The 12,500-nt window shown below is 45.8% G+C and overlaps 1 pseudogene; it reads right to left on the bottom strand.

The window, feature by feature from the left end:
* Window positions 1–12,500, bottom strand: part of LOC109876164 (WD repeat domain phosphoinositide-interacting protein 1-like) — a 29,892-nt pseudogene that overhangs the window by 8,565 nt on the left and 8,827 nt on the right.

Genomic DNA, 12,500 nt, shown 5'->3' with positions numbered 1-12,500 from the left:
GAATAAGTTGCAGATGACATCATAAATACTAGGTCTGGTATTGAATAAGTTGCAGATGACATCATAAATACTAGGTCTGGTATTGAATAAGTTGCAGATGACATCATAAATACTAGGTCTGGTATTGAATAAGTTCCAGATGACATCATAAATACTAGGTCTGGTATTGACTAAGTTCCAGATGACATCATAAATACTAGGTCTGGTATTGACTAAGTTCCAGATGACATCATAAATACTAGGTCTGGTATTGAATAAGTTCCAGATGACATCATAAATACTAGGTCTGGTATTGAATAAGTTGCAGATGACATCATAAATACTAGGTCTGGTATTGAATAAGTTCCAGATGACATCATAAATACTAGGTCTGGTATTGAATAAGTTCCAGATGACATCATAAATACTAGGTCTGGTATTGAATAAGTTGCAGATGACGTCATAAATACGGTTTTTCTGATGTCACTTTGGGCACTTTGTTTGATTAGCAAAGCAGCTGTAAAGGCTTCTGACCTCGATTGACCTCTGACCCGAGATGACCTCTCACCTGTGTTTCTGAGCCAGGACACACTCTCCTCCATCCTGAGGGTCGACGTTATAGATGAACAGCTGTCCGTCAGAGGAGGCCACCAGCAGACGAGGAAGCTTCTGGATCCTGACAGACAGACACAGGGACACAGCCAGCCATGACACCCTCACACCCAGTGGAACAGGACAAACAACACTATCATTTATGGCCATCACTCTAGGATGAGGTCAGGATGATCTACGATATAGTCTTTTAAACTGTGTAATTCAGTCTACTACTGTGTATTACTGTGTACTACAGTCTACTACTGTGTACTACAGTCTACTACAGTGTACTACAGTCTACTACAGTGTACTACAGTCTACTACAGTGTACTACAGTCTACTACTGTGTATTACTGTGTACTACAGTCTACTACAGTCTACTACTGTCTACTACTGTCTACTACTGTCTACTACTGTCTACCACTGTCTACTACTGTCTACTACTGTGTATAACAAATAGACCAAAACCAAAACTATACAGTACACACACACCATACACCCACATTCCCTAAACACAAAAATACACAGACAGGGAAACTCACGTGGCGAGGGTACAGACGTTCCTCTGCCCGGCCACTAGGAGGCGTACAGTGGCGAAGGCTCTTTCCTGACTCATCACGCCAGACACCTCAAATGCAATCAAAGTTTACAGTCATATTTTATGAATATATATATATTTTACCTTTATTTTACCTTTATTTTACCTTTATTTTACTAGGGAAGTCAGTTAAGAACAAATTCTTATTTTCAATGACGGCCTAGGAACAGTGGGTTAACTGCCTTGTTCAGGGGCAGAGCGACAGATTTGTACCTTGTCAGCTCGGGGATATGAACTTGCAACCTTTCGGTTACTAGTCCAACGCTCTAACCACTAGGCTACCCTGCCGCCCCATGATAGGATACAGCCTAGTGTACACAGTACAATGTCATGCTACTTACAACATCTCCTCTCAGTACAGCAAGTAAACAAATAGTATTGAATAAGAAGAAGCATAATATATAAACATGCAGGGAACAAGAGAGAAAAGGCCAATAAGACAAGACACCTGGGCTGGGAGGTAGCTGCTGGCTGCAGAGAACATCTTCCCTACGTAGGATCCCCAGGTAGGACACTCCTCCTCTCCACTACACAGAGAGAGACAGGGAGATACACAGAGAGAGACAGGGAGAGACACACAGAGAGACAGAGAGAGACAGGGAGATACACAGAGAGAGACAGGGAGAAACACAGAGAGAGACAGGGAGATACACAGAGAGAGACAGGGAGATACACAGAGAGAGACAGAGAGATACACAGAGAGAGACAGGGAGATACACAGAGAGAGACAGAGAGATACACAGAGAGAGACAGTTAGAGAGACAGGGATATGCACAGAGAGAGATAGGGAGAAACACAGAGAGAGACAGGGAGATACACAGAGAGAGACAGGGAGAGATACACAGAGAGACAGAGAGAGACAGGGAGATACACAGAGAGAGACAGGGAGAAACACAGAGAGAGACAGGGAGATACACAGAGAGACAGAGAGACACAGAGAGAGACAGGGAGATACACAGAGAGAGACAGAGAGATACACAGAGAGAGACAGTTAGAGAGACAGGGATATGCACAGAGAGAGATAGGGAGAAACACAGAGAGAGACAGGGAGATACACAGAGAGAGACAGAGAGATACACAGAGAGAGACAGTTAGAGAGACAGGGATATGCACAGAGAGAGACAGGGAGATACAGAGAGAGACAGGGAGAAACACAGGGAGATACACAGAGAGAGACAGGGAGAAACACAGAGAGAGACAGGGAGAAACACAGAGAGAGACAGAGACAGGGAGAAACACAGAGAGAGAGACAGGGAGATACACAGAGAGAGAGACAGGGAGATACACAGAGAGAGAGACAGGGAGATACACAGAGAGAGAGACAGGGAGATACACAGAGAGAGAGACAGGGAGATACACAGAGAGAGAGACAGGGAGATACACAGAGAGAGAGACAGGGAGATACACAGAGAGAGAGACAGGGAGATACACAGAGAGAGACAGGGAGATACACAGAGAGAGAGACAGGGAGATACACAGAGAAAGACAGGGAGATACACAGAGAGAGACAGGGAGATACACAGAGAGAGACAGGGAGATACACAGAGAGAGAGACAGGGAGATACACAGAGAGAGAGACAGGGAGATACACAGAGAGAGAGACAGGGAGATACACAGAGAGAGACAGGGAGATACACAGAGAGAGACAGGGAGATACAGAGAGAGAGACAGGGAGATACACAGAGAGAGACAGGGAGAAACACAGAGAGAGACAGGGAGATACAGAGAGAGAGAGAGGGAGATACACAGAGAGAGACAGGGAGATACACAGAGAAAGACAGAAAGATACTCAGAGAGAGACAGTTAGAGAGACAGGGAGATACACAGAGAGAGACAGGGAGAGAGAAAGAGTGTGTGAGAGAGGGGGGATAGAGAGAGAGAGAGAGAGATAGGGGGGTAGGGAGAGAGTGGGGGGGGTAGAGAGAGAGTGGGGGGGGTAGAGAGAGAGATAGGGGGGTAGAGAGAGAGTGGGGGGTAGAGAGAGATAGATAGGGGGGTAGAGAGAGAGGGGGGTAGAGAGAGAGAGTGGGGGGTAGAGAGAGAGAGAGAGTGGGAGGGTAGAGAGAGAGGGGGGGTAGAGAGAGAGTAGGGGGGTAGAGAGAGAGAGTGGGGGTAGAGAGAAAGAGTGGGGGAGGTAGAGAGAGAGATAGGGGGTAGAGAGAGAGTGGGGTGTAGAGAGAGAGATAGGGGGTAGAGAGAGAGTGGGGTGTAGAGAGAGAGATAGGGGGTAGAGAGAGAGTGGGGGGGTAGAGAGAGAGATAGGGGGGTAGAGAGAGGGGGGTTAGAGAGAGAGAGATAGGGGGTAGAGAGAGAGTGGGGGGTAGAGAGAGAGTGGGGGGGAGGTAGAGAGAGAGAGTGGGGGGTAGAGAGAGTGGGGGGGTAGAGAGAGTGGGGGGGTAGAGAGAGTGGAGGGGGTAGAGAGAGTGGGGGGGTAGAGAGAGTGGGGGGGTAGAGAGAGAGTGGGGGGGTAGAGAGAGTGAAGGGGTAGAGAGAGAGTGAAGGGGTAGAGAGAGAGTGAAGGGGTAGAGAGAGAGGTGGGGGGGGGGGGGTAGAGAGAGAGTGAAGGGGTAGAGAGAGAGAGTGGGGGGGGTAGAGAGAGAGTGAAGGGGTAGAGAGAGAGAGTGGGGGGGTAGAGAGAGAGTGAAGGGGTAGAGAGAGAGAGAAGGGGTAGAGAGAGGAGAGGTGGGGGGGGGGGGGGGGGGGGTAGAGAGAGGTGTATGTAGGCTTGCCAGGTTGGGGATGACTCCTTCTATGTGTGTGTGTGTGTGTGTGTGTGTGTGTGTGTGTGTGTGGTGTGTGTGTGTGTGTGTGTGTGTGTGTGTGTGTGTACCTGGGTCCGTGCTGTTCCAGTTTGAAGATGTGCACGGTCTCAGTGTTGCTGGAGGCACAGAGGAACTGGGCGTCAGGACTGAAGGACAGGGAACTGATATTGACGTACCTGCAGAGAGAGAGACACACACACACACAGAGGATGTCATTATAAGTCTCTTCTACACTCATACTGTTAGTAAAAACTTAATTACACAATGAGAGATGTGTCATTATAAACCTGTCTTCAGTCTGTCATAATGAGAGATGTGTCATTATAAACCTGTCTTCAGTCTGTCATAATGAGAGATGTGTCATTATAAACTGTCTTCAGTCTGTCATAATGAGAGATGTGTCATTATAAACCTGTCTTCAGTCTGTCATAATGAGAGATGTGTCATTATAAACTGTCTTCAGTCTGTCATAATGAGAGATGTGTCATTATAAACTGTCTTCAGTCTCTCATAATGAGAGATGTGTCATTATAAACTGTCTTCAGTCTGTCATAATGAGAGATGTGTCATTATAAACCTGTCTTCAGTCTGTCATAATGAGAGATGTGTCATTATAAACTGTCTTCAGTCTGTCATAATGAGAGATGTGTCATTATAAACCTGTCTTCAGTCTGTCATAATGAGAGATGTGTCATTATAAACCTGTCTTCAGTCTGTCATAATGAGAGATGTGTCATTATAAACCTGTCTTCAGTCTGTCATAATGAGAGATGTGTCATTATAAACCTGTCTTCAGTCTGTCATAATGAGAGATGTGTCATTATAAACTGTCTTCAGTCTGTCATAATGAGAGATGTGTCATTATAAACCTGTCTTCAGTCTGTCATAATGAGAGATGTGTCATTATAAACTGCCTTCAGTCTGTCATAATGAGAGATGTGTCATTATAAACTGCCTTCAGTCTGTCATAATGAGAGATGTGTCATTATAAACTGTCCTTCAGTCTGTTCTAATGTTGTCATAATGAGATGACATTATAAACCTGTCTCAGTCTGTTTTAATGTTGTCATAATGAGATGACATTATAAACCTGTCTTCAGTCTGTTTTTAATGTTGTCATAATGAGATGACATTATAAACCTGTCTTCAGTCTGTTTAATGTTGTCATAATGAGGATGACATTATAAACCTGTCTTCAGTCTGTCATAATGAGAGATGTGTCATTATAACCTGTCTTCAGTCTGTCATAATGAGAGATGTGTCATTATAACCTGTCTTCAGTCTGTCATAATGAGAGATGTGTCATTATAAACCTGTCTTCAGTCTGTCATAATGAGAGATGTGTCATTATAAACCTGTCTTCAGTCTGTCATAATGAGAGATGTGTCATTATAAACTGTCTTCAGTCTGTCATAATGAGAGATGTGTCATTATAAACCTGTCTTCAGTCTGTCATAATGAGAGATGTGTCATATAAACTGCCTTCAGTCTGTCATAATGAGAGATGTGTCATTATAAACTGCCTTCAGTCTGTCATAATGAGAGATGTGTCATTATAAACTGTCTTCAGTCTGTTCTAATGTTGTCATAATGAGATGACATTATAAACCTGTCTTCAGTCTGTTTTAATGTTGTCATAATGAGATGACATTATAAACCTGTCTTCAGTCTGTTTTAATGTTGTCATAATGAGATGACATTATAAACCTGTCTTCAGTCTGTCATAATGAGAGATGTGTCATTATAAACCTGTCTTCAGTCTGTTTTAATGTTGTCATAATGAGATGACATTATAAACCTGTCTTCAGTCTGTCATAATGAGAGATGTGTCATTATAAACCTGTCTTCAGTCTGTCATAATGAGAGATGTGTCATTATAAACTGTCTTCAGTCTGTCATAATGAGAGATGTGGTCATTATAAACCTGTCTTCAGTCTGTCATAATGAGAGATGTGTCATTATTAAACCTGTCTTCAGTCTGTCATAATGAGAGATGTGTCATTATAAACCTGTCTTCAGTCTGTCATAATGAGAGATGTGTCATTATAAACCTGTCTTCAGTCTGTTTTAATGTTGTCATAATGAGATGACATTATAAACCTGTCTTCAGTGTGTTCTAATGATGTCATAATGAGAGTCTACTACTCTACATTCCAGACATATACACTCCCATGCTTGTCTCCCCAATCTGGAGGTTACATCTATGGGTGTAACCTCCAGTGTTGTCAGTGTTAATTATAGTGCTGTTTGAGGCCAACATCTTTGAAGATATTTTCACCCTCAGGTGGGTGTTATCATCAGTGTAAATGAAACCTGCTTTTACAGCTGGCCAAGAGTAGATTTAACTATTTGACAATCAATCCGTAGAACTGAAAAAAATCTGCAAAATCTACTGTGGCAATTTACCCTACGTATTTAATAAATGGACAACTCATGTTTTAGCTCGCTCTAACACATTTTTCATTTCCAATTTATGGAAAACATTAATTACAACTTGTCTTAAAAAGTATGGTCATTTGTTATCAAGATTGGGGGTGAAATATCCCTGCCTGACCATCTTAAGGGGTTAAATATCCCTGTCCGACCATCTTTGGGAGTTAAATATCCCTGCCCTGACCATATTTGGGGGTTAAATATCCCTGCCCTGACCATATTCGGGGGTTAAATAATCCCTGCCCAGTCCACATTATAACCCGGACAGCGCTGGGCCAATAACGACCTACCCCATGCCAAACCCGGACAACGCTGGGCCCTTAACGACCTACCCCAGGCCAAACCCGGACAGCGCTGGGCCCTTAACGACCTACCCCAGGCCAAACCCGGACAACGCTGGGCCAATAACGACCTACCCCAGGCCAAACCCGGACAACGCTGGGCCAATAACGACCTACCCCAGGCCAAACCCGGACAACGCTGGGCCAATAACGACCTACCCCAGGCCAAACCCGGACAACGCTGGGCCCTTAACGACCTACCCCGGCCAAACCCGGACAACGCTGGGCCAATAACGACCTACCCCAGGCCAAACCCGGACAATGCTGGGCCAATAACAACCTACCCCAGGCCAAACCCGGACAATGCTGGGCCAATAACGACCTACCCCAGGCCAAACCCGGACAACGCTGGGCCAATAACGACCTACCCCAGGCCAAACCCGGACAATGCTGGGCCAATAACAACCTACCCCAGGCCAAACCCGGACAACGCTGGGCCCTTAACGACCTATCCCAGGCCAAACCCACACAACGCTGGGCCCTTAACGACCTATCCCAGGCCAAACCCACACAACGCTGGGCCAATAACGACCTACCCCAGGCCAAACCCACACAACGCTGGGCCAATAACGACCTACCCAGGCCAAACCCGCATTCTAGTGGGTTTTACGTTGCTTGTTTATTTATGTGTGTTTAATGTGTTCTGTTAGTCCTGATCAGTAGGTGTGTTTAATGTGTTCTGTTAGTCCTGTTCAGTAGGTGTGTTTAATGTGTTCTGTTAGTCCTGTTCAGTAGGTGTGTTTAATGTGTTCTGTTAGTCCTGTTCAGTAGGTGTGTTTAATGTGTTCTGTTAGTCCTGATCAGTAGGTGTGTTTTATGTGTTCTGTTAGTCCTGTTCAGTAGGTGTGTTTAATGTGTTCTGTTAGTCCTGTCAGTAGGTGTGTTTAATGTGTTCTGTTAGTCCTGTTCAGTAGGTGTGTTTAATGTGTTCTGTTAGTCCTGTTCAGTAGGTGTGTTTAATGTGTTCTGTTAGTCCTGTTCAGTAGGTGTGTTTTATGTGTTCTGTTAGTCCTGTTCAGTAGGTGTGTTTAATGTGTTCTGTTAGTCCTGTTCAGTAGGTGTGTTTTATGTGTTCTGTTAGTCCTGATCAGTAGGTGTGTTTTATGTGTTCTGTTAGTCCTGTTCAGTAGGTGTGTTTAATGTGTTCTGTTAGTCCTGTTCAGTAGGTGTGTTTTATGTGTTCTGTTAGTCCTGTTCAGTAGGTGTGTTTAATGTGTTCTGTTAGTCCTGTTCAGTAGGTGTGTTTTATGTGTTCTGTTAGTCCTGTTCAGTAGGTGTGTTTTATGTGTTCTGTTAGTCCTGTTCAGTAGGTGTGTTTTATGTGTTCTGTTAGTCCTGTTCAGTAGGTGTGTTTTATGTGTTCTGTTAGTCCTGTTCAGTAGGTGTGGTTTAATGTGTTCTGTTAGTCCTGTTCAGTAGGTGTGTTTAATGTGTTCTGTTAGTCCTGTTCAGTAGTGTGTTTAATGTGTTCTGTTAGTCCTGATCAGTAGGTGTGTTTAATGTGTTCTGTTAGTCCTGTTCAGTAGGTGTGTTTAATGTGTTCTGTTAGTCCTGATCAGTAGGTGTGTTTTATGTGTTCTGTTAGTCCTGTTCAGTAGGTGTGTTTTATGTGTTCTGTTAGTCCTGTTCAGTAGGTGTGTTTTATGTGTTCTGTTAGTCCTGTTCAGTAGGTGTGTTTTATGTGTTCTGTTAGTCCTGTTCAGTAGGTGTGTTTTATGTGTTCTGTTAGTCCTGTTCAGTAGGTGTGGTTTAATGTGTTCTGTTAGTCCTGATCAGTAGGTGTGTTTTATGTGTTCTGTTAGTCCTGTTCAGTAGGTGTGTTTTATGTGTTCTGTTAGTCCTGTTCAGTAGGTGTGTTTAATGTGTTCTGTTAGTCCTGATCAGTAGGTGTGTTTAATGTGTTCTGTTAGTCCTGTTCAGTAGGTGTGTTTAATGTGTTCTGTTAGTCCTGATCAGTAGGTGTGTTTTATGTGTTCTGTTAGTCCTGTTCATTACAGTAGGTGTAGACTATGTTGTGTAGTAAAATGTGTTTATACAGTTTATGTTCTATTGTGTGAACTCTGACCTCTTCATCCCTCTGCGGAACTCAAACATACGCTGTCCCTCTGGGATGGAGAACACACGGATTACAGTACCCTGGAGGGAGAGAGAGGGGGGAGAGGGGGGGGGGGGATATGAAGAAGGGAGTAAGAAAGAGAGTCAGTCCCTCACAGTCAGGACTGTCTAACTAGAGGGAGGAAGAGAGTCAGTCCCTCACAGTCAGGACTGTCTAACTAGAGAGAGAAAGAGAGTCAGTCCCTCACAGTCAGGACTGTCTAACTAGAGGGAGGAAGAGAGTCAGTCCCTCACAGTCAGGACTGTCTAACTAGAGGGAGGAAGAGAGTCAGTCCCTCACAGTCAGGACTGTCTAATTAGAGGGAGGAAGAGAGTCAGTCCCTCACAGTCAGGACTGTCTAACTAGAGGGAGGAAGAGAGTCAGTCCCTCACAGTCAGGACTGTCTAACTAGAGGGAGGAAGAGAGTCAGTCCCTCACAGTCAGGACTGTCTAACTAGAGGAGAAAGAGAGTCAGTCCCTCACAGTCAGGACTGTCTAACTAGAGGGAGAAAGAGAGTCAGTCCCTCACAGTCAGGACTGTCTAACTAGAGGGAGGAAGAGAGTCCCTCACAGTCAGGACTGTCTAAATAGAGGGAGAAAGAGAGTCAGTCCCTCACAGTCAGGACTGTCTAACTAGAGGGAGGAAGAGAGTCAGTCCCTCACAGTCAGGACTGTCTAACTAGAGGGAGGAAGAGCGTCCCTCACAGTCAGGACTGTCTAACTAGAGGGAGGAAGAGAGTCCCTCACAGTCAGGACTGTCTAACTAGAGGGAGGAAGAGAGTCCCTCACAGTCAGGACTGTCTAACTAGAGGGAGGAAGAGAGTCCCTCACAGTCAGGACTGTCTAACTAGAGGGAGGAAGAGAGTCAGTCCCTCACAGTCAGGACTGTCTAACTAGAGGGAGGAAGAGAGTCCCTCACAGTCAGGACTGTCTAACTAGAGGGAGGAAGAGAGTCCCTCACAGTCAGGACTGTCTAACTAGAGGGAGGAAGAGAGTCCCTCACAGTCCAGGACTGTCTAACTAGAGGGAGGAAGAGAGTCCCTCACAGTCAGGACTGTCTAACTAGAGGGAGGAAGAGAGTCCCTCACAGTCAGGACTGTCTAACTAGAGGGAGGAAGAGAGTCCCTCACAGTCAGGACTGTCTAACTAGAGGGAGGAAGAGAGTCCCTCACAGTCAGGACTGTCTAACTAGAGGGAGGAAGAGAGTCCCTCACAGTCAGGACTGTCTAACTAGAGGGAGGAAGAGAGTCCCTCACAGTCAGGACTGTCTAACTAGAGGGAGGAAGAGAGTCCCTCACAGTCAGGACTGTCTAACTAGAGGGAGGAAGAGAGTCCCTCACAGTCAGGACTGTCTAACTAGAGGGAGGAAGAGAGTCCCTCACAGTCAGGACTGTCTAACTAGAGGGAGGAAGAGAGTCCCTCACAGTCAGGACTGTCTAACTAGAGGGAGAAAGAGAGTCCCTCACAGTCAGGACTGTCTAACTAGAGGGAGGAAGAGAGTCCCTCACAGTCAGGACTGTCTAACTAGAGGGAGGAAGAGAGTCCCTCACAGTCAGGACTGTCTAACTAGAGGGAGGAAGAGAGTCCCTCACAGTCAGGACTGTCTAACTAGAGGGAGGAAGAGAGTCCCTCACAGTCAGGACTGTCTAACTAGAGGGAGGAAGAGAGTCCCTCACAGTCAGGACTGTCTAACTAGAGGGAGGAAGAGAGTCCCTCACAGTCAGGACTGTCCAGCTAGAGGGAGGAAGAGAGTCCCTCACAGTCAGGACTGTCTAACTAGAGGGAGGAAGAGAGTCCCCTCACAGTCAGGACTGTCTAACTAGAGGGAGGAAGAGAGTCCCTCACAGTCAGGACTGTCTAACTAGAGGGAGGAAGAGAGTCCCTCACAGTCAGGACTGTCCAGCTACACTGTAGTTATCTTGATTTATTATTATGGTGTCATGCCTCTTCAGGATGCCCCGCCCACATGGTCTTATAATACACTGTGTGCTGCAGCAGAGTACATCTACTACTAGTCAAGTACTGAATGTTTTGGACATGGCCTGGGCCTAACAGAGTACATCTACTACTAGTCAAGTACTGAATGTTTTGGACATGGCCAGGGCCTAACTGCAATATCCAGGTATGTTGTCAAAAAGCAGCGCTGGCCTCCCGTCACTAGGGGCAACTGTCCTGGTAGTGCTGGCCTCCCGTCACTAGGGGCAGCTGTCCTGTTAGTGCTGGCCTCCCGTCACTAGGGGCAACTGTCCTGGTAGTGCTTACCCTCTCTGAGGCGCTGGCCTCCCGTCACTAGGGGCAACTGTCCTGGTAGTGCTTACCCTCTCTGAGGCGCTGGCCAGCTTGGTGCCTGACGAGTTGAAGGTGAGAGCAGCCAGGGGACTGTCATGGGCCGGGATCATTGTCACAGTGCTCTGGGAGAGAGAGAGAGAGAGAGAGAGAGAGAGTAGTAGCAGTACAGTAGTAGTGATACAGTAGTATGGTAGTGGTACAGTAGTATAGTAGTAGTACAGTACTAGTATAGTAGTACAGTAGTAGTATAGTAGTATAGTAGTACAGTAGTATAGTAGTACAGTAGTAGTACAGTAGTACAGTAGTATAGTAGTACAGTAGTAGTACTACAGTAGTACAGTAGTAGTACAGTAGTATAGTAGTATAGTAGTAGTACAGTAGCGGTGCAGTAGTACAGTAGTATAGTAGTATGGTAGTGGTACAGTAGTATAGTAGTAGTAGTACAGTAGTATAGTAGTAGTAGTATAGTAGTAGTAGTAGTATAGTAGTACAGTAGTGGTACAGTAGTAATACAGTAGTGGTGCAGTAGTACAGTAGTATAGTAGTAGTAGTATAGTAGTACAGTAGTATAGTAGTACAGTAGTATAGTAGTAGTAGTACAGTAGTAGTGCAGTAGTATAGTAGTAGTAGTATAGTAGTGATACAGTAAGTATGGTAGTGGTACGTAGTAATACAGTAGTGGTGCAGTAGTACAGTAGTAGAGTAGTACAGTAGTACAGTAGTAGTACAGTAGTACAGTAGTAGTAGAGATAGTAGTAGGCCTTACCAGGTTGTTGGCATCGTAAACTATGATCTCTCCGATGGTGGAGCTGCCTGGGTAGGCCAGGTACGAGTTGGAATGGTTGATGGACAGAGCACACAGACCTGAACAGAACAACCACGTTCATGTCAGTCCACACAAGACAACGTCTGCTTTTCCCTATCAGAAACTCACAGAGCAGGTTTAGAAACACTGTTCTGTACACTGTGTTTACCTGAGGGGTTGGAGGGCGTGTTGAGAAGGGTCTTCAGCAGCTTCAATGTCTTTGATGTTGTGGATGTACACGGACCTCCTCCAGACACACCACCAGCCTCTACAGGGGGGAGGGAGGGAGAGGAAGAGAGGGAGGGGAGGGAGTGAGAGAGGGGGGGGAGAGAGAGAGAGGGGGGAGAGAGGAGAGAAGAGAGAGAGAGGAGAGAGAGAGAGAGAGGGAGAGAGGAGAAGAGAGAGAGAGGGATAGAGAGATGGGGGGAAGAGGGAGAGAGGGGAGAGAGGGAGAGAAGAGAGAGGGATAGAGAGATGGGGGAGGGGAGAGAGAGAGAGAGAGAGAGAGAGAGAGAGAGAGAGAGAGAGAGAGAGAGAGAGAGAGAGAGAGGGAGAGAGAGAGAGAGAGAGAGAGGGAGAGAGAGAGGGAGAGAGAGAGAGAGGG

This window comes from Oncorhynchus kisutch, unplaced genomic scaffold (genome assembly GCF_002021735.2).
Source record: "Oncorhynchus kisutch isolate 150728-3 unplaced genomic scaffold, Okis_V2 scaffold2905, whole genome shotgun sequence".
In the NCBI taxonomy this organism is placed as follows: Eukaryota; Metazoa; Chordata; class Actinopteri; order Salmoniformes; family Salmonidae; genus Oncorhynchus; species Oncorhynchus kisutch.
This window is presented reverse-complemented; position numbering and strand designations above follow the sequence as displayed.